General features: G+C 45.4%; 1 long non-coding RNA gene across 1 annotated transcript in view; it reads left to right on the top strand.

Annotated features, from left to right (window-relative positions):
- Nucleotides 1–1,325: 1,325 nt before the first annotated feature.
- Nucleotides 1,326–25,551, top strand: part of LOC138990690 (uncharacterized) — a 65,112-nt gene continuing 40,886 nt past the window's right edge. The window contains exons 1-2 of the long non-coding RNA XR_011466749.1: nucleotides 1,326–1,669; nucleotides 1,970–2,013. This is a non-coding gene — a long non-coding RNA (uncharacterized lncRNA). The remainder of the gene's footprint in view (nucleotides 1,670–1,969; nucleotides 2,014–25,551) is intronic.

Genomic DNA, 25,551 nt, shown 5'->3' with positions numbered 1-25,551 from the left:
GCACGCATGCATACCTCATAGCAGTTGGGAGAATTAAATAAGATAATGTGTAAAAATAAATAAATAGAACCCTCAGTTAGAGTCAGGAGGTCAGAAGAGGGGCTGTCACATCCAAGGACCATGGTCAAGCCTTCTCATAGAGCAACAGGAAGAAGAGGGACTTCCTCTTCTTGCCTGGCAAGAGTTCAGCCAATAAGACTGTCAAAACTCAGCCAGTGAAAAGCCACTATACTTTGAACTTTAACTTGCTCCAGTGGCTCTGTTCACTACAGCCCTTCCAACTTCCTTTCCCCCTCTGTAAAAGACTTTTCTCCTTGTTCTGTGGAGACTTGCGTACAGCTTTCTATGGTTGCAGAATTGCAATTCTTTGTTGATCCCAAATAAACCTATTTTTGCTGGACAAATAACTGGTCGTCTGTTTGTTTTAAATCAACGTGGGTAAAGCTTCTTGCACTCCTGGGAGCAAGCATTCCTGAAGGGTGGATTGACTGTGTGGGCTGTGACTGGAATCATGTGACCCCAGAGGCCTTGTCTCTACCAGTAACTCCATGTTGATCAGCCGCTCAGTTGTGTCCAACTCTGACCCCATGGACTGCAGCACGACAGACTTCCCTGTTCTTCACCATCTCCTGGCGTTTGCTCAAATCATGTCTGTTGAATTGGTGATGCCATCCAACCATCTCATCCTCTGTTGCCCTCTTCTTCTGCCTTCAATTTTCCCCAGCATCAGGGTCTTTTCCAATGAGTCAGTTCTTCGCATCAGGTGACCAAAGTATTGGAACTTCAGCTTCAGCATCAGTCCGTCCACTGAATATTCAGGGTTGATTTCCTTCAGGATTGACTGATTTGATCTCCTTGCTGTCCGAGGGGTTCTCAAGAATCTTCTCCAGCGCCACAGTTTAAAAGCATCAATTCTTTGGCACTCAGCCTTCTTTATAGTCCAGCTCTCACACCCATACATGACTACTGGAAAAACCATAGCTTTGACTATCCAGACTTTGATTGGCAAAGTGATGTCTCTGCTTTTTAATATGCTGTCTAGCAGCAGCTGTCTACTAGCGCCTTGAGGACTGATGGACTTCCAGGCAAAGGTCATTAGAGAGCAGAGGTCAGCAAATTTTTGTCTGTAAAGGGCTAGATAGCAGATATTTTAGGCTTTGTGGGCCATGTGGTCTCTGTAGTGGGAAAACAGCCTTAGACCATATGTAAAGAAATGGGTGTGGCTGTGCCCCAATAAAACTTTATTTACAAAAAAATCAGGCAATGGCCTGGATTTGGCTCCAGGGCTATAGTTTTCTGACCATTACTTTAGACAAAGGAAAGCAATGAGTTGTAAAGGCAAGAAGACTGAATTGGGTATTTGGAGACCTGATCTGCCACTGGCTGTGTCTAGTTGACTTTGTTGAGCCTTCACTGGTTTATCAAGTATTTTCTGCCCTAACAAGTCATAAACTGAAGACAGCGTGGAAGGAGAAGCTATAAAAGTGAAAGTGTTAGTTTCTCAGTCTTGTCCAACTCTTTGTGACCCCATGGAGTGTAGCCCATCAGGTTCCTCTGTCCATGGAATTCTTCAGGCAAGAATACTGAAGTGGGTTGCCATTTCCCTTTCCAGGGGATCTTCCCAACACAGGAATCGAACCCACGTCTCTTATGTCTCCTGCATTGTCAGGTGAGTTCTTTACCACTAGCACCACCTGGGAAGCCCAGTCCAATTCCTATGCAAACATACATAGTATTCGTTTTCTAGGGCTATTATCTATGCATTTATTTGTTCAAATAGTCCTTTTTTGTATCCTCTGTGAATCAATACTCTGCAGATTTCATGGTGAATAAGACAGATATTGTCCATGTCCTTATGGAACACACATTCTCCTGGGGGTATCTATTTCTGGAATATTGTTATATGACGTTATATGATTTAAATGGAGAGTGGTGCACTAAGTATGACTGGTTCGTCTATTTTTTACAGAAAACCCTTTGTCCTGAGTCTAAGAGAGTGAGCTAAATGAGAAGGTGAGTTCTTCAAATATAACCTAGTCCAGAGGAGAAGAGATTGACTTTTCCCAAGAGGCTCACTAAATAGGACTAAGGATGAAGTCAGGCTTAGTTGGTATTTGAGCTTTAGCTCCAGTTCTGTGTATAAGAATACTATATTCTGTTTATACAGCAGACTCCGCTTTCAGCCACAGATGTTTCCGGCACCTGGTTAATTTATCCAGGAAGGGCCAATGCTCATTAAGACTCCCGAGTCCCAGAGCTGCATTTTATGAGTGGGGAAACTGAGGTACTGAAACTGGTTATGGGATTGGCTCACCTCACTGGTCATAGGATTCTGGCCAACACAACTGGCGAATCCTAGGAATGGGACCAAGGTCTCCCTCCCTGGGACTACCTGACTCTCCACCGCGGCTGAGACGTCTCAGACCCCCGACTCCAATTAGGCTTAAGAAGCATTAGAAGGACCTGAGACCCTGCTGGGAGAGAAACCCGTTCTGACAAAGGAGAGACTTGAATCAGGAAACCAGATGTGGCTTCAGGGCGAAAGAAGTCTGGCAGCCTCAGAGCTCTGAGTTGGAAGGCTGCAGTCTGTCAAAGACCAGCGGAACAATGTGGGAACAGGGTCTCTCTTCCTTCTTTCGTGAGCTGGTTTCTTCCATCTCTTGAGTGGCTCGTATTGAGGTTGTCTCGCAGGGGCAAAATAAGCCTGGAACCAAATGGATTCCCACTAGCGCGTGTGGGTGCTAAGGCACTTCAGTCGTGTCCAGCTCTTTGCACCCCCATGGACTGAAGCCTGCCAGGCTCCTCTGTCCATGGGATTTTCCAGGCAAGAATACTGGAGTAGGTTGCCATTTCCTACTGCAAGGGATCTTCCCAACCCAGAGATGGAACCTGCATCTCTTGTCTCCTGCACTGGCAGGCAGGTTCTTTACCACTAATGTCAACTGGGAATTCCCGTCTGGAGGGCTGTGATATCACTTGTCACTGGCAGTTTTACTAAGGAGTGGGAACCAACTGGGTGGGCACAGCGGGATTTCCAGGAGTATCCACAGTGGAGTTTGAGAAGTGGGAGTGTTAGATTTTGTTTGAATACACTTTTTAATATTATGGTTTAGTTTTGTTTTGGGGGAAATTAAAAAAAAGGGAATCTGTTGGTTTTGTAACTTGCCCATCTCGATACTTGCTGAAAGGGAAGCTCAACCAAATTTTCTTGGTCACTTGTAATAACTAGTCAGTCTAAAAATTGTCAGGAGATAGAGAGATTTTCACATTTATAAGTTTTAAAAGAAAAGGAAGGCTGAAATAAAAATAGACTCTTTCCTAGTTGCCTGGCTAAAACAATAAGCTCAGAGTAAGGGGATTCTGAATGCAGTCACAGAGATAATGTGAAGACTAAAAATAATAAAATGCCTCATCTTAGAAAGGGCTGATGCCAGCTTTCATCAGGGACAGGAAAGGTTAGCAAGTGGGTTTTGTACTGTGGGAAAGACAACTGAGTTAGTTTTCCTGAAACTGGTAAGAACTGGAGTATCTGTGTAAGAGCATGTCTGTTTCTACGACCTTGGGTCCCTGAAGCCCAACTTCATCAAGTAAGTCGTGGGTATTCCTGGTTGATGCGAGGTCCAAGCTAAGTAGCAACTCAGATGCACAAGTCAGACTCAGCACCTGACACTGAGTTTTATCAGCTCCTTTGAAAGCTAGAAGAAGGCATGGGGTGTCAGGAATAGGACTTGTATTTACATACAATAATTTTAAGCCAAAAATAGTTTTTGACTTTTTTTTTAAACCATATCCTGATTTACTAAGCCTCAGTTTTCTTATCTGTAAAATGGGAGTAAAGTACCACTATCGTGAGAATTCAGTAAATCTATGCTTATAAATTGTGTGGTCAATGCCTAACACACATGAGATGCTCAGTGAAATGTAGTTATGTTGGTGCTGATGCAGTATTAAGAACAGCTTTTTTCCTCTAGCCATTGATACGGTCATTCTCAATACAAAGGCTCTGAGGAAAGCTTGATGATTGGAGCTTGCATGGCTCGTGATGAACGGCTCTGAGGAATAATGGGGCTCTAGTATCAATTCTTTAGGGCGTATTCCTGGTGTTGTTTTCCCAGAGAATGAGTTCAATCCATGCTGATTCATCCACACTCTTTTGGCTGATCTTCTCCTTGTCTGAGAGCACATATTCATTTTACACATATTAATTGAGCGCCTGTTGTACACCAGACCTTGTTTCAGGCCTTGGGGAAAAAGCAGACATTACTGCCGGTGTTAGTGTGAGTCCTCCGGGTCCTTAGGAAGAGAGAGGACAGAGAAGGGGAGGAAAAGAGAGAAAAAAGGGTGGGGAGAGCCTTCCTATGAGCGTATGAAGGAGAGAGAGAAGGAAGGAGTCTGGGTAGCAAGAGTCTTAGACTGCAGCCCGTTTCTGAGAAAGTTTTGGCCAAGTGAACAGGGAACCCTTGAAGTTGCCTGTTGGAGAAGTCCCACACCTGGCAGGAATGGCCTGCATTCCGAGCTGACCTTGGTCAGTGGCTGGAAACGGCCCACGGGAAGGAAGAAGGTCTTGTCCTAACGCCATGGTGGATGCAGATGAGCGTGGCTGCTGGGGCCTGCGGTCACTCACCTTTTCTGCAGCAGGAGACCTGAGGGGCCGTCACTGCCTTCCTGGGGTTGACAGTCTGGAGGGGGAGACAGGCGTTAAGCATAGTCACAAAAGCAATCGGTGACTTGCAGTTGTGATGAGAGCCGTGGAGGAGAAGGATAGTAGGTCGAAGGGCAACATTGCAAGAGCCTGTTGCTGTGAAAGTCAGGAAGGCTCACTGATGGATTTCCTGGGGCTCAGGCTGGAAAGACCAGCAGTAGTTGTCACGGAAAGAAGGGCTAGAAGAGTATTTGAGAGAGAGTGAGAGTCTGGGGCTATGGACCTTCCAGAGAGGGAGAAGGGTGGTGGAAATGCCTGACAAAGTCATAGAAATTCTAGGGGTTTAAAAAAGAATTATTCCTGTTCATTCCTCATGTTCTGTCCTTTGGGAATGAATGTTTCTATTCTTTTTTTCAGGAAAAAGACCCCCACTCCTATCCCAAGCATACATTCTAAGGAGACCCAACTGAAACGAATTGGCTAAAAAATTCAAGTTTTCCATAGATAGTCTAGAAAAATCTGAATGAACATTTGGCCAACCCAATATAAAGTGAAGTGAAAGTCGCTCAGTCGTGTCCGGCTTTTTGCAATTCCATGGACTGTAGTCCATGGAATTCTTCAGGCCAGAATACTGGAGTGGGTAGCCTTTCCCTTCTCCAGGGGATCTTCCCAACCCGGGGATCGAACCTAAGTCTCCCACATTGCAGGTGGATTCTTTACCAGCTGAGGCACCAGGGAAGCCCAACCCAATATATAAAGTATCAGAGAAGCCTGGGTCTGTCTGCTCCTTAGGGGGAGCATTGGGACTTGCAGGTCCTATTGATGAGATTGTATCAAGTCCTTGATATCAAGGGCCTCTCAGTATTCAGAGAGGTCCCAGTCACCTCTCCTGTATTAAAAATAATGAAATACCAAAACAGGTTATGAAGTTAGTCCTGTGAGTGTGTCTCAGGGACACTCTGTGACACTCTAATATGGAAACTGACAGCAGGAGTCCCAGCATTAGACCAATGATGTCTTATCCACCCAAGCCTGCTGCCTCCCAGCCACGGGCCCTGCTGAGTCCTTGGTATGCGAGTGACCCTGTGTAGACAGTGGAGGATGCCTCTTGTGCTCTGACAAACAGATTTGTGAGATCAGTGTTGAGTGAGAGGGACCAGGAGATTTTCCAAATTTCCTTTGAACCTCTTCCTGAAATCCATGGCTTTTCTTAAACTCTACAAAGCTTAGCTGATTTCTAAAATAAGCCAGTGTCCTTGAAACCTGTTTCCCTTCACCTATTCACCCCAGCTGGACCCTCTGACCTTGATAATCAAGGACATCTGTCATTAGAGCTTCTCGGATGATTCCTGGCCTCTGGGGACAGGAGGCCCCACCTTGAGCTCCGACACTGTCTGTTTCCATTTAGTTCCCGTGCCCTGTTGGAGGCTGTTGTCTTGTCCTCTTCTGCCTCAAATATATTAGCAATGCGTAGCAATCTCAGCAGCTTTCTCTTGGAGGAAAATAACATTTCTAATATTACAAGAAATCAGTTCTGCCTGATGAAGCGTTCAATTCTGGTGTTTGCCTGTCCACGCACCTGAAGAATGAGTCTTACTAGATTAGAATGTGTTTGGGGGCTGGATAAGCATCTAGTGTTTTATCTGCTCTTTCTCCCAAGGAGGACCCCCTCCCACGCACTCCCCGTGGCTCATCTCCAAGTCGGTACATCTCATTGTGCATCTGATGTTGCTTTCTCCAGGCCTGAGTAGCTGCTGACAGTGATTGGCAGAGAAGTGTTTCCAAGAATATTCAAAAACAAACAAACAAACAAACAAAAAGAGTAAGGAAGAAAGAGTTGAAGGAAGAGAGGGAGAAAAGCTGGAGAACTTTTGCTGAAGGATGACAGAGAACAACTAGGCCTCTGCTTGCTTCGTATGATTGATGATTCAGATCAAGATGTTGGCCCTTGAGTTACAGCTACCAGCTGGTATGTGCTATATCACCCATATGACCCCCTTACTTGGAATCGATAAATCCTGTATTCAAACTGCTGACTAGGGAGTTTCTGACTTGCATGTGTCAACCCCTACTGTTCTTGGCTTTTAAGCACGAGGATTTGGGGTTTGCAAAGCAAAGAAGGGTGTATATGGGGACACAAGAGTTTCCATAGCATGCCCTACTGTGTCAGCTGTGGTTCAGGAAAGATTTAGGAGTTAGACACAATTTACGAGTCAGATGCCTAGTCCAGAGCCAGTGGGAGGGCCAGCTCTCACCTTCTGAACAATACGTTGTCTCTTTTCTCCTTCCCACTGTCATTCCTTTTGGAAGAGAAATCTTAGGTAGTGTCTATGCAGTGTTAGAGAAACCATGTGAAACATGTAAGCCCCAGAGAATAATTCTCCAGGTGCTGGAGTAGATGGCTTTTGTAACGTGATCTTTCTAAAATGGAGCCCTGAAAATGGCCCTCCTCTTCCTGCAAATGATTCTGTGTTGGCTCCCACTGCTCCCTGGACACGTCCCACCTTGAGCTCTGACACTGCCCCCTGCAATTTGATGGTCAAGGGGTGAACTAGCCCCCACGTGCCCTCTAACACTCTCTGGGCTGCTTCCTTCTATGCCGTAAGAGATGCCAAGCAAGGTCCCACCAGGGAGATAAGGAACCTTGTGCATTCTTAAACAGAGGGGACTCAATGCAGGGAACTGATCAGACAGGTAAAGAAGAGTTGAGAAGTCAACACTGATGATGTGGCCACCCAGAGATTAGCAGAGAGTCATAGGTGTAGGGACCACAGATGGGACCTCGGTCACCTGGCAGATGCAGGGGCCATGTGGGCCTGTCCAGTTGGAACCATTGATGATACAAAGCTGCCTGGGTCAGGGAAGGAGGGAGAGAAATGCCCTGGCTTTTTCTTTGTCTTTCCCTCCTGTCTTAGTCAGATCAGGCTGCCATAATGGAAATGCCACAGCCTGGGTGGCTTAAACCACAGACATTTATTTTCATGGTCCTAGAGGCTAAAAGTCCAAGATCAAGGTGCTGTCAAGATTAGTTCCTAGTGAGGCCTCTCTTTCTGGCTTGCCAACTGCTGCCTTCTTGCAGTGTCTTCACGTGGTCTTTCCTCTGTGTGTGCAGAGAGAGGGCTTGCATCTGGTGTCTCTTCCTTTCTTATAAGGACCCCAGTCCTATCAAATTAGGGCCCCTACCCTTTTGATTTCATTTTACCGTCATTACCTCCTGAAAGGCCCCACCTCTAAATACAGCCAGTCTGGGAGTAAGGGCTTTAACATACAAATTTTGAAGGGACATAATTTAATCCATTACACTTCCTATCTCCTACCAGCACCTCCATGGGTCAAGTCAATGGCTGATGTGGAACCTGGGAAATGCAGCTCCCTGGGGCCAGGGGCTGTGTGACAAAGAACCAAGCATCACGTCAGTGTGTATGGGACGTGTGTACCTGAGTAGTGGGTTATGCTCAAAACTGGGGTCCCATTTGAAGGGAAATGGAAGAATGGATTATTAGTTGGGTAGCCATCAGTGTCCAGCTTCCCAGGTGGTGCTAGTTGTAAAGAATCTGCCTGCCAATGGAAGAGATGCAAGAGACCCTGGTTCTATCCCTGGGTCAGGGAGATCCCCTGGGGTGGGAAGTGGCAACCCACTCCAGTATTCTCCCCTGGAGAATCCATATGGTCCATGGACAGAGGAATCTGATGGGCTACAGTCTGTGGGGTGGCGAAGAGTCAGACATGACTGAGCGACTGAGCACAACAGTGTCCACTTCAGAGTAATGATTCTGGAGTTAACCGAGCGTCTTGCCTTGTTCATGTTTTCTTACCCCTGGCTTCTCTTTACTACCCCTTTGTCTGGCTGACTTCTCATTATCAATGTTATCTCTTCTGTAGGTTACTGTCTTTCATTTATTTGACATATTAAGTACCAGGCACTGTTCTAGGCTCTGGTGACATCAGGGTCAGCAAGGTTCCTGCCTTCATGCAGCTTATATTTTAGTGGTGATGGTGGGGATGGGGATAAATAAAGGGGAAAAGTCAATTAGGGTAAAGAAGATAGGGAGTGCCATAGGTACAGGTAGTATGTCTATTTGATGGATTGGCCAAGAAACTCTCAAAAGTAAGTAGTGTCTAAGCAGAGAATTTAAGAACAGGAGTCATGAGGGTTGCAAAAGACTGAATAATTGCCTCACAATTATGTCCACACCCCGTTCCCCAGAACCTGGGACTGTGCTGCCTTAGCTGGTGGAACAGACTCTGCAAACGTGATTAAAGATTTGAGATGGGGAGGTTATCTTGAGGCTGTTATTTTTGTTTTTTGTTTTTTTTTTCAGTGGATTCAAGATCATTACAAGGATTTTTATAAAGGGAAGCAAAAAAGTCAGAGTAAGCTGTAGGAGATATGATGATCAAAGTAAGATGCTGGAAAGATGTGCAGAGGGGCCAGGAATGCAGATAAAGTTAAGGAGGCAGGTTCTCTTTTGAAGCTTCCAGAAGGAATGCAACATTGATGGTTCCTTGATTTTTTGTATTTTCTTAAAAGATATTTACTTTTAAACAATTTTTTTTTTTTCATTTTTTAGGCTGTGTTGGGTCTTTGTTGGGGTTTGTGGACTTCTCATTGCAGTGGGTTCTCTCATTGTGGAGCACAGACTCTAGAGCATGGGCTCAGTAGTTGTGGCATGCAAGCTTAATTGCCCCATGGCATGCGGGATCTTCCCAGACCGGGGATGGAATCTGTGTTCCCTGCATTGACAGGCAGATTCTTAACCACTGAATCAGTGGTTAAGAAGTCCCTGATCCCTTGATTTTAGGTTTCCAGCCTCCAGAACGGTAATAGAATGTGTTTATGTTGTGTTAAGCTGCTAAGTCTATAGAAATTTGTTACAGCAGCAACAGGAAGCTCATACGCTAGTCATTGAGGGAAGCGTATTCCCAGCAGAGGAACAGAAGATACAAATGCTCTGTCCTAGGGAGGTACCTGGTGCTCTGTTCCAGTTGTTGATTATTTCCACAGTTAAAAAATTCATTTATATTAAATCTTTTTTTGAGCACTTGTCACAAGGCAAGCACTTCTCATTTCCCCACTCCCTACTCTTGCTGGTCCTACCTCACTGTTAAAATTGCTTGTTTCAATTTCTTCTCCTTGGACCATAAACTCCTTGAGTGCAGGGGCTTTGAGTTTTTCATTGCTTTGTCCCCAGGGCTGACAAAGAGTAAATACTTTAAAAACTGCATTTTAAAAGTTGAAGACTCTTCAGCAAACTTCCCTCCATGTAGATAAATCTATACAATACATGATGGCTGGTAGAGTAATATATTAATAATTCTTAGATATTTTCTATCCATTGTGGTCTGAAAATTTGCTGATTAGGCAAAGAATGGTATACTAGGGGATTTCCCTGGTGGTCCAGTGGTTAAGAATCCACCTGCCAATGCAGAGGACACAGGTTTGATCCCCAATCTGAAAGATTTCATATGATGCAAGGCAGCTAAGCTCGTGCACCAAAGCCCATGTGCCACAACAAGAGAAGCCAGCACAATGAGAAGCTTGTGCACAGCAACTACAGAGTAGCCCCTGCTCGCCACAACTAGAGAAAGCCTGTGCACAGCAACAAAGACCCAGCACAGCCAAAATAAGTAACTAAATAAATGGCATGATGGGGGCACAGAATGACAAGACCTCTCAGCTGGGCTATGACATATTTGATCAGGTTCCCTCTTCATCCATGGGAGGCTAGGCCTATTCTTTGTGTGAGGGGTGTTAGTGGGGGTCATTCATTAATGGGGATGGGGTGGAGAGGACTGCTGTGTCTGGTAAGGAGGGACTTAGCCCCTCAAGGTCATCACCTCATTAAAGACTTTGCTGCTTACTTCCTGTGTAATCCTTTCTGAGCCCAGCTGCCATGGTAACTGGGGAAGTTATCAGCATCCTCCTGTAGGTCTGAGGATACACTCTCCCCACTGTGCATCTCCCTGGGGTGGTCTTTGGCTCTTGTCTGCCTCTAAGCTCAAGCACAAACCTAACCAGCTGGGGAGAGGCACTTTCATCAGAACCCTTGGAAGCTGTTCAGGGGGTTGTACGATGATTTTCAGCTGTCTGCTCACTAGTACCTTCATTATTTTACACTCTAAATACTTGAAACCGCCATTGGGTTACCCTCAGCTCCCTGCAATTAACCATTGGCTTTGAAAATCCAGCTGTGCTCAGCATTTCAGTGATGATTACAGATGCAGGGAAGGAGGTTGAGGCTCTTGAATAAGGCAGTTGTTACTGGAGGAGGGAGGGAAGGTTTCAGAAGGAAGATGAGTGTCTAGGTGTGGGTACAGGAGATGGCGGGGTGCTGGAGAGAGGGAAAGGGGAAAAGGAGAGAACGTCTAGATGTATAAGGGAAGACAGGATAGTCTAAACACTGGTTGTAACAGAATGAGGACAGGAACAGGAGAAAAGGCTCACAGTGGGTGGGGAATGCGACGAGGACTTGGAGAAGATGTGCTGGGTGCATGTGATCACATCTGTTTGTGTGTCCAGGTTGAACTTCAGGATGGTGACTGGCTGGAGGGATGTTTATGGATTACCAGAAAGACAGTGAGGGTCTTGACATTTGTTATCTCTTTTAGATTTCACTCCAAATGTGTATGTGGTAGGCATTCTTCTCAATTTTTTTTTGTCCAAGCTTCGCAGCATGTGGGATCTTAGTTCCCCAATCTGGGGTAGAATATGTGCTCCCAGCAATGGAAACATGAAATCTTTTTTTTTTTTTTAATTAGACTATAATTGCTATACGATATTGCGTTAGTTTCTACTGTACAACAATGGGGATCAACTATATGTATACAGATATATCCTCCCTCTTTCCTGGTGGCTCAGCTGTTAAAGAATCTGCCTGCAATACAGGAGACCCGGGTTCTATCCCTGGGTGGGAAAGATTCCCTGGAGAAAGAAATGGCAACTCACTCCAGTATTCTTGCCTGGGAAATCCCATAGGCAGAAGAGCCTGGTGGGTTATAGTCCATGGTGTCGCAAGAGTCGAACAGGACTGAGGGGCTGGACCAAACCAAGCACATCCCCTCCCTCTTGAGTTTTCCTCCCACGCCCCATCCCACTCCTCTAGGTCATCACAGAGCACTGAACTGAGCCCCCTGTCCTACACAGCAGCTTCCCACTAGCTATCTGTGTGCAATGAAATATTACTCAGCCATAAAAAGGAACAGAATTGGGTCGTTTGTAGTAATGTGGATGAACCTAGAGTCTGACATACAGAGCTAAGTAAGTCAGAAAGAAAAAAATCTTGTATATTAATGCATATATATGGAATCTAGAAAAATGATACCTATGAACCTATTTGTAGAGAAGGAATGGAGATGCAGATGTAGAGGATAGATTTGTGGAAAAAGTGAGGGAAGGAGAAGGTGGGATGAATTGACAAGAAGCACAGAGTCTTAACCACTGGACCTCCAGGGAAGTCCTCATTAGTCTCAGTTTTGCATGCTAAGTTGCTTCAGTCATGTTCAACTCTTTGCGACTCCATGGTCTGTATAGCCTGCTAGGCTGCTCTGTCCAGGGGATTCTCCAGGTAAGAATACTGGAGTGGGTTGCCATATCCTCCAGGGAATTTTCCTGACCCAGGGATCAAACCCATGTCTCTTATATCTCCTGCATTGGCAGTCGGGTTCTTTACCACTAGCGCCACCTGGGAAGGAAATGAATGCCCAGAAAAGTTAAGCAGATCACCAAGACACATGGCCAGGTTGTAAATGACAAGGTCAGAATTCAATCCCGACCCCTTCTGACTGTAGGCCCATGGCCACTTGAGTATTTGTCATACATTTAAAAAGCTAACAGTCATTGGGCAGTGGATCTGCCCCTTGGAGTTTCAGAGCTCTAAATAGGCTCGTTTGTCATGCTGCAGTGACATGTGACACCATCTCTGTGGCCTGTGAACCAGTGGTTTATCTTGCACTCATGCTTTGTGTCCATTGGGGGCGGCTTCAGTCTGTGACTCAGACCGCGGGAGCAGCCTCTACCTTGAAAGCTGTGTTACTTGTAGTGAAAGAAAAATAGAATGTGGCAAACTCTCAGCTGATTCTTCAAGTCTCTGCTTGGAAACAGGAACACATCTCCTTTGCTCATCATTTTGCTCTGGCAAAATCAAGGGGTCCTGCCAAGGCTGCTGCCAACAGAGCAGGGAAGTAAATCTTCCCTCAGGGAGGGCACTGGATGCTTTTGAATATCATTATATTTGCACACAGCCATCAGGTATCCGTAAGGCTTCACCATTCCCTGAGGCACTTCTAGCCTTGGCATGGCTGGCGCATAGCTGGTTCCAGGTGGTCTATACCAGGATAGAAACATTAGATGGGAAGAGAGCCAGATTTCTTAAGACCAAGAACTATATTACCAAGGGGTTACTTAACCCCTTGATCCTGCTTCTTCACTGGTAAAGTGGGAGTAATAATATCTTGTTCTCAGCGTTGCTGAGGATTAAGGGAGACTAGATACAGGGCTGCAGGTATCAAGCAGTTAAGAAATGTTGTGTTTCTCAACCAGCCATTCATCCCAACTCAGCAAAGACTAAACAAGGGAGGAGTTTGCATTTTTGAAGGTGAAGGAGTTTGGCAGATGTACAGGTACTTGAAAGCCCTTTTACAGGCAAGGAGACAAAACTGATAGGAATGAAAGATTAAAGGATCCAACAGTTGAATCTGTAGGTAGATAACATGTTGATGGTTTGTAGGTGGTTATTGGTGCTGCTGCAGAGCTAGTTGTGCCTGGCTTCCTCCAAAAGACTTATTAGATTGAATGATGAATTAGAATTGAATGATCCGCCTGCATTTCTAGAGGCAGCTGTGCTGTGCTGTGCTCAGTCGCGTCCGATTCTTTGCAACCCCATGGACCGTAGTAGCCCGCTAGGCTCCTCTGTCCATGGGGATTCTCCAGGCAAGAATACTGGAGTAGGTTGCCATGCCCTTCTCCAGAGGATCTTGCCAACCATGGATCGAACCCAGGTCTCCTGCATTGCAGGCAGATTCTTTACTGTCTGAACCACCAGACTTCCATGCAGAATGGAAGCCTCTTTCAAACTGTCACCTCTGTGAGGACACACTCCAGGCAGAAATAAAGCCCTAAGAAACAATTGGAGCTGGTATGTTAATCCCGCACTCAGAGGAGAGCCCTGGGATTCACTTTCTTTAGGTTTGCAGTGGGTGATCCCGTGGATGACCCAAGTACCACAAGGGATTCACCTGTGTACATATTTGGCAGTTTCATGGAACTTCTTTCACAAAATTCTCAGAATCCACATGAGTCTCTCTACTCTGAGACTTACATTTTATAAAGACAAGATGTTTGGTATTTTGCAAAATACTTGTTGATGTCTTTCCCTTGGTCAAGAGTTTTGGATAACCTGCATCACTCCAGCATCCTTCAAGATGCTCTCATCAGGAGGCCTTCCCATCACCCATTACTATGTTTGTTCTGCTTTTTTTGTTGAGGCCATGGATGAATTTATCTGGACTTTTCTGAGGGTGACCTTGAAAAAGCTGCTTTCTCTCTTCTCATCTAATTTTTTAATTGTAAAAGGGCATAATTGATAGTACCTAGAATTGTTGTTGGAGAAGGCAATGGCAAGCCACTCCAGTACTCTTGCCTGGAGAATCCCATGGACAGAGGAGCCTGGTAGGCTGCAGTCCATGGGGTCGCTAAGAGTCAGACACGACTGAGCGACTTCACTTTCACTTTTCACTTTCATGCATTGGAGAAGGAAATGGCAACCCTCTCCAGTATTCTTGCCTGGAGAATCCCAGGGACGGGGGAGCCTGGTGGGCTGCCATCTATGGGGTCGCACAGAGTCGGACACGACTGAAGCGACTTAGCAGCAGCAGCAGCAGCAAGATTGTTGTAGAAACAGAATGAGATTATCTTCAAGTTCTCAGTGCAGTGTCTGGCACACAGTGAAACCTCAGTAATTGCTTCCTTCTCTTGCCCCTTCTCTTCCCCTCCCTCTCTCCACCTCTCCTTTCTCCTCTATTTTTTCTCCTTTGCCTTCCTCCTCCCCTGCCACTGTCTTTCTCCTCTTTTCCTCCTCCTCCTCCTTTCCCTCCTCCTCCTCCTTTCCCTCCTCTCCTTCCTCCTCCTACTTCTTGTGTTCTTCCCCTCCTCTTCTTCCCTCTCACCTTTCTTTTTCTCCTTATTGTTTATTCTTAGAGTATGGTAAATATTACTCCATACCAGGCCTCTTTGTGATTTTTTAAAAATATTCTCAGCTCTAAATGTGACTTGTACCAGTTTCTCAGCAAGAAACATCATGTAAATCATATCAGGCAGATGGAGGCATTTTTAAATAAATAAGCTACGAAGTCTTGGGCAGGGTGTAGGGCAACCACAAGGAGAATGGCAAATATCTGAAGCTAGTAACAGTAGGTCCTGGGTCAAACCCCTAGACCTGAAGGAATAATGAGAGTGGAGTATGAGTTGATTTTTTGCTGTGATAACAGACAACCTCAGTATTTCGGTAGCTTATGACAGCTAGCGTCCATGTCTTATGCATGTTCCCTGATGAGTGTAGGCTGGTGGTGCTTCTGCTTGACACTGCTGGCCTCAGCTGGGTTCAGCTGGGCTCAACAGAGTTTAGCTAGGCTTGGGTGACCTCCATATGTCTTCTTATTTGAGAACCCAGGCTGAGAGTAGTCTTTCACTGAGACTGCTCTCAGGATGGAGGGCAGAATAGGAGGGGCAGAGCCAATCCATGCAGGAGCACATAGAATGCCTCTGCTCTGATGAGATGAATGTCATACCTGCACACCTTCCATCGACCAAAGCAAGTGGCTGAGTCCAAAGCATCAGCAGAAGGTTACACTTTTGAGAGTGAAAACAAAACATTTGTCAAAAACGGTACAATTGGTCACGGGGAGGGAGTGATTACTGGAAACTGGAGAGGAGAACTATGAGGAGACAGCTGCCTGACAGGAGCTGTGACTTTGCAACAAGGAAGAAGTCAGCTAGGGAGCAGAGAGGAGGGAGGTGGGGGTGGTGGTGGTAAATGCCTGCCTCCCTGCTGTCTCTGGCCAGCCCTTCCTGTGTCTGTACCCAACTGGAAACCAAAGGCACGGACACTTATTCTGTATCTTTGCTGGTCAGTTTCCTGGGAAGGACAGCGGGATGGAAAACATTAGAAAGTAAATCTAGAGTAGCAAGTGGAAGATGATTCAGTTCTTACTCAAGGGTATCATAATCAGGTTCATGATAAGAATATTAACTTTGCAGAACCTGTACCACCAGCATTTCTTAAAAACCTGCAACTCCTCATTCCTAAACGACTTAGAAGGAATTTCAGGCTGATGGTTCATAAAGTTAAAATGGGGGAAAAAAATTAAGAAGGCAATAAATCTTCCTGGAGATCACGCTATAAATCTAGGGAAAAACCCTTTTGGGTGACGTAAGGCATAACCTTTAACAGCTAATAGTCTAAAAACTGTTTGCATCTGACCATTCTGAGTCCCTAAGTGGTTTCCATTCCAACAATGTCATTTATCTTGTGATATTTACTTTATTGTGGTAAGTTGCAATTTTTTCCCTCCTCAGTGCGTCTGTGATAAAATAAACTCACCAGAGTAAGATGAATGCCAGCCCATTAGCAAACGTCACTTAGAAGGGAATGGAGCTAAATTGGGCCAGCAAGAGGTGTAAGAGGTTTGCATTCCGCAACACCAATCCAGAGAAGATGCTCGTTTCCACATTTAGGCGGTGTTACAGCCACGGGATATGAGAGCTCTAAATTCTGAAAGATTCTTGAGTGTGATGGTGAAACAGAGCAAGTGATCTCTGCAATGCCCTGCATTTTTTTGGTTAACCTTTCTCTCCTCAAACATTTTTTCCCAGTTCTTCCAGAACATGGTACCCTCAGGTTTCCCCTCATTGTCTGGGTACCCTGGAACCCAGGACCTGGAGTTCCCCATCAGGTCTCCTTTCTGTAGGGAGAGGAGATGAAGCTCAGGATCTTCTCACCTCTGCCCAATAGTGGCGCAGAGCTGCCTGCCCTTCCATTCTTCATCCCACCCATTTTCTAGCTTCCTTTTTCTCACTGCAGAAAGAGCTGCAACTGGATGGTCAGAGCCTGAGGAATCGATGGTGCTCATGGTTCATTCTCTCTCTGCCTGATTCCCATGTGTGTGGTAAACTCTCCCATGGGTCCTGTTCTGAGATGGTAACCACACCCAAGCACCCCTGTTACAGGTTCATCCTCATTGATTTGGGTGCTTAGGTCAGACATTTGGAGTCTGGTCACAGATCTTACCATCTCTGCTGGAATGGGAAGAAACCTAAATTTCATGTGCCTCTCCAGTTTACCTAAGTCCTAGTCCTTCAGTTGTTTCTGACTCTTTGCAACCCCAGGGACTGTAGCCCACCAGGCTCCTCTGTCCATGGAGTTCTCCAAGCAATAATATTGGAGTGGGTTGCCATTCTCTTCTCCAGATCTTCCCAACCCAGGGATCGAGCCCAGGTCTCGCTCATTGCAGGCAGATTGTGTACAGTCTGAGCCACCAGGAAAGCCTCAATTTACCTAAGAAGCCACTTAATGGGAATCTCAGAGGCTTGTTCTTTTTTAATATTTTTAAAATAATAGTGTTTTGTTATTTGTTGCTGTGTGAATGCTTTCTTAGCCAACAACTCCAGAGGGGAGGAGGACTTTGGGAGTAAGATTTGGGTACCAAACCTCACCCCAAACCTAAGCCCTTCCCTTAGGCTAATTTCATTCCTTCTTTCCATTCCTACAATGTGTAGTTGAGTGAATACTGAGCACAGAGAGCTTAGTGTTGAAATAACTTGGTTCTAGTACCAGCCTTGCCATGAATTCAACTCAGAGATGAGACTTTGGGTGAATTATTTAATGCCTATGAATGTTTTCCATGATCAGACAGGATTTAATGGCAGCTAACATGAGCCAACCTAGCTATATTTAATCAGAAAGGGAATTAGGTGCTTATAAAATCTGTCAATGTCTGAAAGAGTGGCCTGAGACTTCAGGAGTGACTCCAGAATGATCCTGTTGGGGAGGCTGCCACCTCAGCCACAGTCATGATGCTAGAGGATGAGGAGTCAGACACAGCAATGATGGGAGCAGGGACCCACTGTCTGAGTTATAATTGAGGCAACCACTGCCTTCAGAATGATGCTATAGCTTCCAGATCCACCTCTGCAAAACAAGAACCCCAGAACTCAACTCTCTTTCTTACCTCTGTGAGGTCAGCAGCTGGACACTGGGCCTTCTGGCATTGCTACTGCAGGCAACCCAGTGCCCCCATGAAGCTGATCAGCAGCAATATCAGAAGGACCTGAAGTGAGACTTTGACCTTCATTACTAAAGGAAATTGACCCTAAATATTCAGGAAGGACTGATGCTGAAACTGAAGCTCCAATACTTTGGCTACCTGATCCAAAGAGCTGACTCATTAGAATAAAACCCTAATGTTGGGAAAGACTGAGGGCAAGAAGAGAAGGGAGCGACAGAAGATGAGATGATCAGATGGCATCTGATTAAGTGGACATGAGTCTGAGCAAACTCTGGAAGTCAGTGAAGGACAGAGCAGCCTGGCATGCTGCAATTTATGGGGCTGCAAAGAATTGGACACAATTTGGTGACTGAACAACAACACTAAACAAATGTCAGACAGTTGTATATGGTTGGCCAACCTAAATCATGTTCAAATTTTAGCTGCAAGTGGAGTGAAAGTCACTCAGTCATGTCTGACTCTGTGCGACCCCATGGACTGTATAGTCCATGGAATTTTCCAGGCCAGAATACTGGAGTGGGTAACCTTTCCCTTCTCCAGGGGATCTTCCCAACCCAGGGATAGAACCCAGGTCTCCCACATTGCAGGTGGATTCTTTACCAGCTGAGCCACCAAGGAAGCCCTTAGCTACAAGAGATTGTGGGAAATACCATTTTTAGTTTTTCAGTCTCTGCAGTTTGAGAAGGCATGCTAAGAGAGTGGGTATAGAATTTCTTTTGCCTGGAACCCAAAGTTAAAAATACATTTTAATACTCAGATTGTGTGTGTGCGTGCACGCATGTGCACACACAGGTACCCTTGGGTTCGCGACATTTTACAAAGCAATATCAGCTTTACATGTTATGTACTTCTCATAGAGTCTATTATTCTGTTCTACTCAACTCTACTCAACCTGATGCAACTCTATCCCATTATGTGCTATTCTATTTCATTCCATCCCTCATGTTTCATTCTGCTTCATTCCATTCTATTTCATCATTGTAGAAAAGCTAGTTGGGTTAACTGACTTTTAGATTTCCTAAATGATTGTAGTCTCGAGTTGATAAACCCTCTACTACGGTAAGAGTCATTGCTGGCCCCAGTGTGACATATCCACTGCATAGGGGCTTTCTGGGAAAGGTTTTTCTACATTGCAGAGCCCTAGATTCTCTAAGATGGCACTGCCTTGGCTTCTAGTTCCAGAGAACCTCCTCCACTTTCACAAGTTGCTGGAGCAGTTTGATAGGGGAAATTATTGAATGTGTGTTAACTGGTTGGTTTGCCTTTCTTCTCAAAGAGTATATCATAGTTTCCACACTGTTCTCCTCCAGAGGTTTGCAGTGTTCTGAACTGTGGGGATTATGGAAGTGGGAGCGCATTTCTGAACCCAGTGATCACATGGCCAGCTCTCACTGCCGAGGACTCTTCTTTTCTTGCTACCAGGTGGTTGGTAGGATGGGGCTTTTATATGAACCCCTGCACTGGGAAGATGTTTTAACTGTGAGTATTTTCATGGCATCGTCTTTAAAGGTCTTTTCAAGAGTCTTGTCATCTTATTCTGCCAGTAAGCGCTCAGACCATGCAAATAATAACTCAGCTCTTGTGCTGTTTCCTGAAAAGTAAAAAGTGAAAGTCACTCAGTCGTGTCTGATTCTTTGCAAGCCCATGGACTGTGTAGTCCATGGGATTCTTCAGGCCAGAATACTGAAGTGGGTGGCCATTCCCTTCTTCAAGGAATCTTCACAATCCAGGGATCGAACCCAGGTCTCCCACATTGCAGGCAGATTCTTTACCAGCTGAGCCACCAGCGAAGTTGTTTCCTAGTGAGGGGCTGATTGCCTTGGGTGCCACCAACTTGGCTTGCGAACCATGAAGTGAGAGAGAGAGAGAATGATGATGATGATGGTAATAACGACAGCCACAAGTCCCATTTCTGTACTATTTTAACTAGATATCGTTCTGCTTATCTGGTGATTCAGTGTATTAACTAAACTTTCCCTCCCAATTATTTATGATTTCTAGGTCGAATACTTAAGATTAGTTATTAATCCCTCCTCTTCCATCTAGTAAACTTCTATTTCTCCCTCAAAATGCCAGTTCAAATTGTACCTTTTTTAGGGAAGCTCTGACTCCTGAGCACGCATCACTGCCCGCCCCTCCCTGCCCCCCGCCACCGTGCTCCATAGCACTGTTTACATTTCTCTGTAGTGATTATTGCATCTCATGATTTGTTCTGTCTGTGCCTTCTCTTAGATTAATCATCATGAAAGGAGAGCTGTGTCATTTTCATTTTTGTGTCTGCAATGCTTGGTTCTCAAATAAACATTGAATAAGTGAACAAGCAAGTAGCTATCCCAACAGTTCCCTTCCAAGCCTGCTTGCGTTTTGTTAAAAATAGTTTGTGTGTGTAGCCTTAAAAATGTTAAATGGGGTACTACTAGGTTTTTTAAATAGAAAAAAACTTTTTTTTTGCAATGTTATAATGCAATAAACCAAAAAAGGAGGAGATACAAAGAAGACAACTTCTTCCTCTCTGGAAACCTCTACCTAGAAGTGGAGACCAGAAATAATAATATAGAAATAGAAAAGCCTTTATTGAGCACAAAGCCATGGGCCAGACCTGCAATGGATGCTCTTCAAACATTACTGTTAATCCTCGTGTAGCCCATCCTGGCATTACTCTCTTTATCTGGCAGGTGAAGAACTTGAGGACCAGGGAATCTAAGTCATAAGAGCATCTCAGTCTTGGTGGGAGGGGTGGGAATGGTAGGGGGTGTGCAGAGAACAGCTTGCCCAGTTCAGATATCACAGATCTGCCCCACTCGTGTTGTGACTTTACATCTTGACTCTGAGAGAAAGCACTAAAAAATATGTCTGAATCATAACAACATCAAATAATATGGAACTTGAATTAGCTCCATATATGGTGCAGTATAAGGCATGCTCCTGTTTGTTTCACCTGATTCCAAGTGAAGAAAAGAGGGAGGAAGTTTGGGTGGAAATGTCCGAGCCCACTGTCTAGCCTAAGGAGCCCTGGACAAGGCTGCTAGGAAGTCTCTGAACCACAGTTAGAACAGGAGTTTCCCGTGTTTCCCAGTAGGTTCACCTTGATATCCCCAGTGCTTGAGCAGCTCACGGGAACTGTGGCCTCAGCACAACTGTGGTGTCAGCAGCAGTGGATTTCAGAGCTGCTTCCCTTAGTGAATGATGCTTCCTGTAGTTAGAGATCTACAAGATAGGGTCTCATGGCTGCCACACCTGGCACTCATCCTCCATCAACCCATTTTATCCTAAATACTGTTTAAACTTGTGTGCATCCAGCTAGGTGACTCAGTGGTAAAGAATCTGCCTGCCAAGCAGGAGACACAGGTTCCATCTCTGGGTTGGGAAGATCCCCTGGAGAAGGAAATGGCAACCCACTCTATTTATTCTTGCCTGGGAAATCCCATTGACAGAGGAGCCTACAGGGCTATAGTCCATGGGGGCACAAAGAGTCAGACACTGCTGAACAACTAAACAACAGTAACAACAGGCAGATAGGTATATTTCTGTTTGGGAACTGAGACGACTCTGAGTCTTCCATTTCTGATGACTTCAAAGTGGGTTTTGAGTGGAAGCAATCGAGGTGCCCTTTGACAGAGATCTGTCCAGTCTTTGAACCCGATAGATGTAGCCCTAAAGGTAAACCATGGGATCAAAGCAATCACATCACCTGTCCTTTTCCCACAGGATGGCTGGCTAAGCTCACTGACATTTTCTAGAAAGTTGCAGTAAGTGAAACCTTATGCAAATTCCAACTAGAGGCATGTGGCTCATTCTTTATCGTTGGATTTCCATATATTTCTCTGCTTGTTCCTTTGAGTCAGGGCAGATGGGAACGAAAGCGTGTTGTGTACTGTGGAGTCTGACCCTCACATGTAATCTTCAGAACACCTGGCGGGACTCATAGAGACTCAAGCCTCGTAGTGGCCACACACATGTCCTCTGCTCAGTGACTACCCAGGGTTCTCCAGACCCAGAAATCCCGTGGGCTCAGCCTGGGTGTCCTATACAGGAGGAAAGGGTCTCCAATGGGGACTGGTCCAGACAGAAGTAAAGTTTGCAAAACAGGTGCTACCCACCTACCTCCCTCTTTTCTGTTATAGCATGCTGGTGCTCATATTGCCAGGAGGAGGAGTGAATTTCCATTCAATAAACATCAATAGCACAGCACTTCCGGGGGGCCACAGAGATGAACAAAACATGATTTTCATCCTCAGGTAGCTCACGACGTGGTGGGTTGATCATTCCTAAACAGAGAAGAAAATCCAGTGTGATGTGAGCAGTGTGAGCGGAATATGTATGTGTGTGTGAGAGAGAGAGAATAAGTCACCAGACATCAGAGGAAGAGCATCCAACTCAGGCTACAGGTCTCAGGAGAGTCTTTCTGGAAGAAGCAGTGTCTGAGTCTTGAAGGAAAAGCAGAAGTTCACCAGTTAAGGATGGGCTGGGAATGTGGCTGGAGGTAGTTAGAAAGCAGGAGGATGATTGAGAGAGAGAAACAGGTGGCCAGTCAGTATAGAGCCTTCCATCACCAGGGGAAGAACAAGGAGTTTAGGTTTTATTTGAAGTTCAGGGGGAAGCTGTGGGCATTTGTCACACAGGGGAGTGAGATGATCTGAGTTTTATTTTAGAGTTTTGCCCTGGATGTTCTGTGGAGAGTGGATCATGGGAAGGCAAGAATGGGAGCAGAGAGACCCATTCTGCAAGTTTATAGTTGTCCAGGGAAAAGAAAATGGTGTCCTGGATTAGGAGGGTAACTGGAGAGGTGAATATAAGTTACCCAACTCATGACATCTTTTGGAGAATGTGCTTATGGATCCAGGTGACAAATTGGATGTGTGTGTGGAAAGGGCAGGGGTGATGAAAGAAAGGGAGTTGACTGAGGATGACTCTTAAGTTTTTGGATACATGATGGTTCCTTTTACTGAGATGGAGGAGGGGCAGGTTGTGGAAGCAGAGCCAGAAATCATGAGCTTTCATTGGGGAATGCTGAATTTGGGGTTGTCTGCAGGGGATACAATTTGAAGCGTCAGGCAACTGCATGTATGACTGTAGCTAATAGGGGAGGTCAGGACTAGATGGTAAATTTGGGAGTTGTGAAGACATTGGGACATTTAGAGCCTCAGGCCTGCAGGAGATCACCCCTGAAGAGGTAGTGTAGACCAAGAGGAGATCAAGAGTCGAGGCTGTAAGAGAGCTGGGTGTGCTAACGTATGGAGTTCAGACAGGCATGCTGAGAACATGCCAGGCAACGTGATAATGCTTGGCAGGCATCATTTTATTCAACCACTTAAGTCTCCATTTGTCCTATAGTAAGACCAACCGTCACCTCTCTGCTTTGCTTCTCAAATCTGACCATAATTGGATAATCTAGTCCGTGCTGCCCATGCGTTTCTTAACTGTTGGCTGTATCAAATAAAGGATGGCCCTTTTATGACTGTGAGTTTTCACACAAGAGGGCTGCTTCCTGGAACTTACTATGAGAAAAAAGAAACAAGATTGGCAGCTGGGGGAGAGAGGAAAGCATTTGACTAAGAGGAAGCCTCCTCACCTCATCTGATAGAAATGCTTGGCAACGAACCCATGAAGAAAGGAAAGCCAAGAGCGTTACTGCTGCTGGAAATATTAGGAGCAGGCTGCCTCATTCTAAATTTTTGTCTAATTTAGTCACTGACCTTACACCAGTATGGAGAGAATGGGTCACAACAGTAGAGTGTGACAGATCAAAAAGAAGGGTTTTTTGGTCTTCCTTTCCTTATCTTAGCTCCACTTTCTACTTCCAAATTAAGATGGTGCCTATGGATATAAATATATAACATCGCTCAAGCTAATTGCATAGATCAGAAATCACGGAGCAGATCGTTTTGAGGCCTAAGGGGATGCAGATTAGAAGTGAAGTTGACCGTGTGTCCTGGAAGGAGACCTGCATAGTGATGACTCCAGCAAGTGAAATACAGGTGAAATCCCTTGAGAACAGCCAGAACTGTCAAGTGCTGACATCAGTGAGAGGTTAGAGAATGGACATTGACACTCAGATTCTGCCTCTGTTAAGAATGTACCTACATGTGGGTGGGACTTCCCAGGTAGCACTAAACCTGCTACCAAGGTAAAGACTCCTTTACCTTGGTAAAGAACTCGCTTGCCAAGGCAGGGGACTTAAGAGACTCAGGTTTGATCCCTGGGTTGGGACGATTCCTTGGGGGAGGGTGTGGCAACCCCCTCCAGTATTCTTGCCTGGAAAATCCCATGGGCAGAGGAACCTGGTTGGGTACGGTCCATAGAGTCGCAAAGAGTTGGACAGACTGAAGTGACTTAGCACGCACAGACACGCTACCTGTAGGTGGAGAGCTGGTGGTAAGAAATACTGGAGTTCCCCTCTCCCACCTGTTCTTTTCTTATATATTTATATTTGTGTACATTTAACCATTTTAATAGGAAGATATATGTGGTCTATAGTTTACATCATGGATTAGCTGAATTCTGTATAGTTTTCATTTTCCTTTTTCCCAATAAATTCTGGACTCATAAGTAGAAGGCCCATGCTCTAGCCTTTTCTCTCTTGCTAACTGATGACCCTGGATAAGTCATTTAGCCTTACTGAGGTTTCTGCTTCTGGAATAGTGGCTAACCTTTACATCAAGCCTCATTAATCCCCCACTTTTTCCCTGTGGACCACAGGCAGGCAGCCTGTAGGCTGGGTGAACTGCAACAGCATCACTCACCTGTCTAGGGCTTGACAGGCTGTCAGCAGGATCTCCTGGATATTCCCCAGTGTGACCCTCCATGATATGACCTCTGATAATCTCCTCAGTACTTTGTCCATGGACCCTGTGGGCCAACCATGTTTCTTTATCCCTTTGCCTTCAGAGGGCAGGGACCATGTGTGTTTTGCTAAGTGCCATTCACTCTTACTGTATGAATGAGGGAAGAGTCTTCGTGCAGCTGCCTAGAATAAGCAACCCTTACTGATAAGGAAGAGAGGGAGAACACCATCAAGCCATTTCCACCTCCATTGCAAAGGACAGGCTCCCACTGTGCCTCTGCAGCCCCAGGCTACCTCTTCCTTTAAGATTTGTCCAGGTGTCATCTCTCTAGAAGCTTTCATTATTCCCTAGCCAGATTCATCAGACTGTCTTCCATGTTTTCACAGCACTTCGGGCAGAGCTTTATGATGACATGAGTCACATGATTCTACTTAGTGTTTATGTGTCTCTTTCACAACTGAACTTGAGATCCTTGAGGTGGCGCAATAAGCTGGAATCCGAAGCCATTGGGTCTGCACTTGAATCATTTATTAAGTGGGGTTCAGGCAATAACACTTATCTGAGAAATACTTATAGAGTTCCTGCTGTGTGCCAGGCACGGAACCAGTGCTGAGGATGGAGTACAGCTTTTGATCTAGAAAAGGGACAGACAGGGAAACACACACATCTGTTCTTCCTTACAATCAGTGATATATGGTGTGAGAGGGAATAACAGAGGATCCATGTGATAGGTGGGCCAGGAAGGCCTTTGTAAGGAGGTGACTTCTACTTTGAGACCAAAGACAAAGAGAAGTCAACCATGGGAAGGTGGGGTAAAGTGTCGTAAGTCGAGGCAGTTGGGGG

Source organism: Bos mutus, chromosome 14 (assembly GCF_027580195.1).
Source record: "Bos mutus isolate GX-2022 chromosome 14, NWIPB_WYAK_1.1, whole genome shotgun sequence".
Classification (NCBI taxonomy): Eukaryota; Metazoa; Chordata; class Mammalia; order Artiodactyla; family Bovidae; genus Bos; species Bos mutus.
Note: the sequence above shows the minus strand (reverse complement) of the source record. Positions and strands in the feature narration are given on the sequence as shown.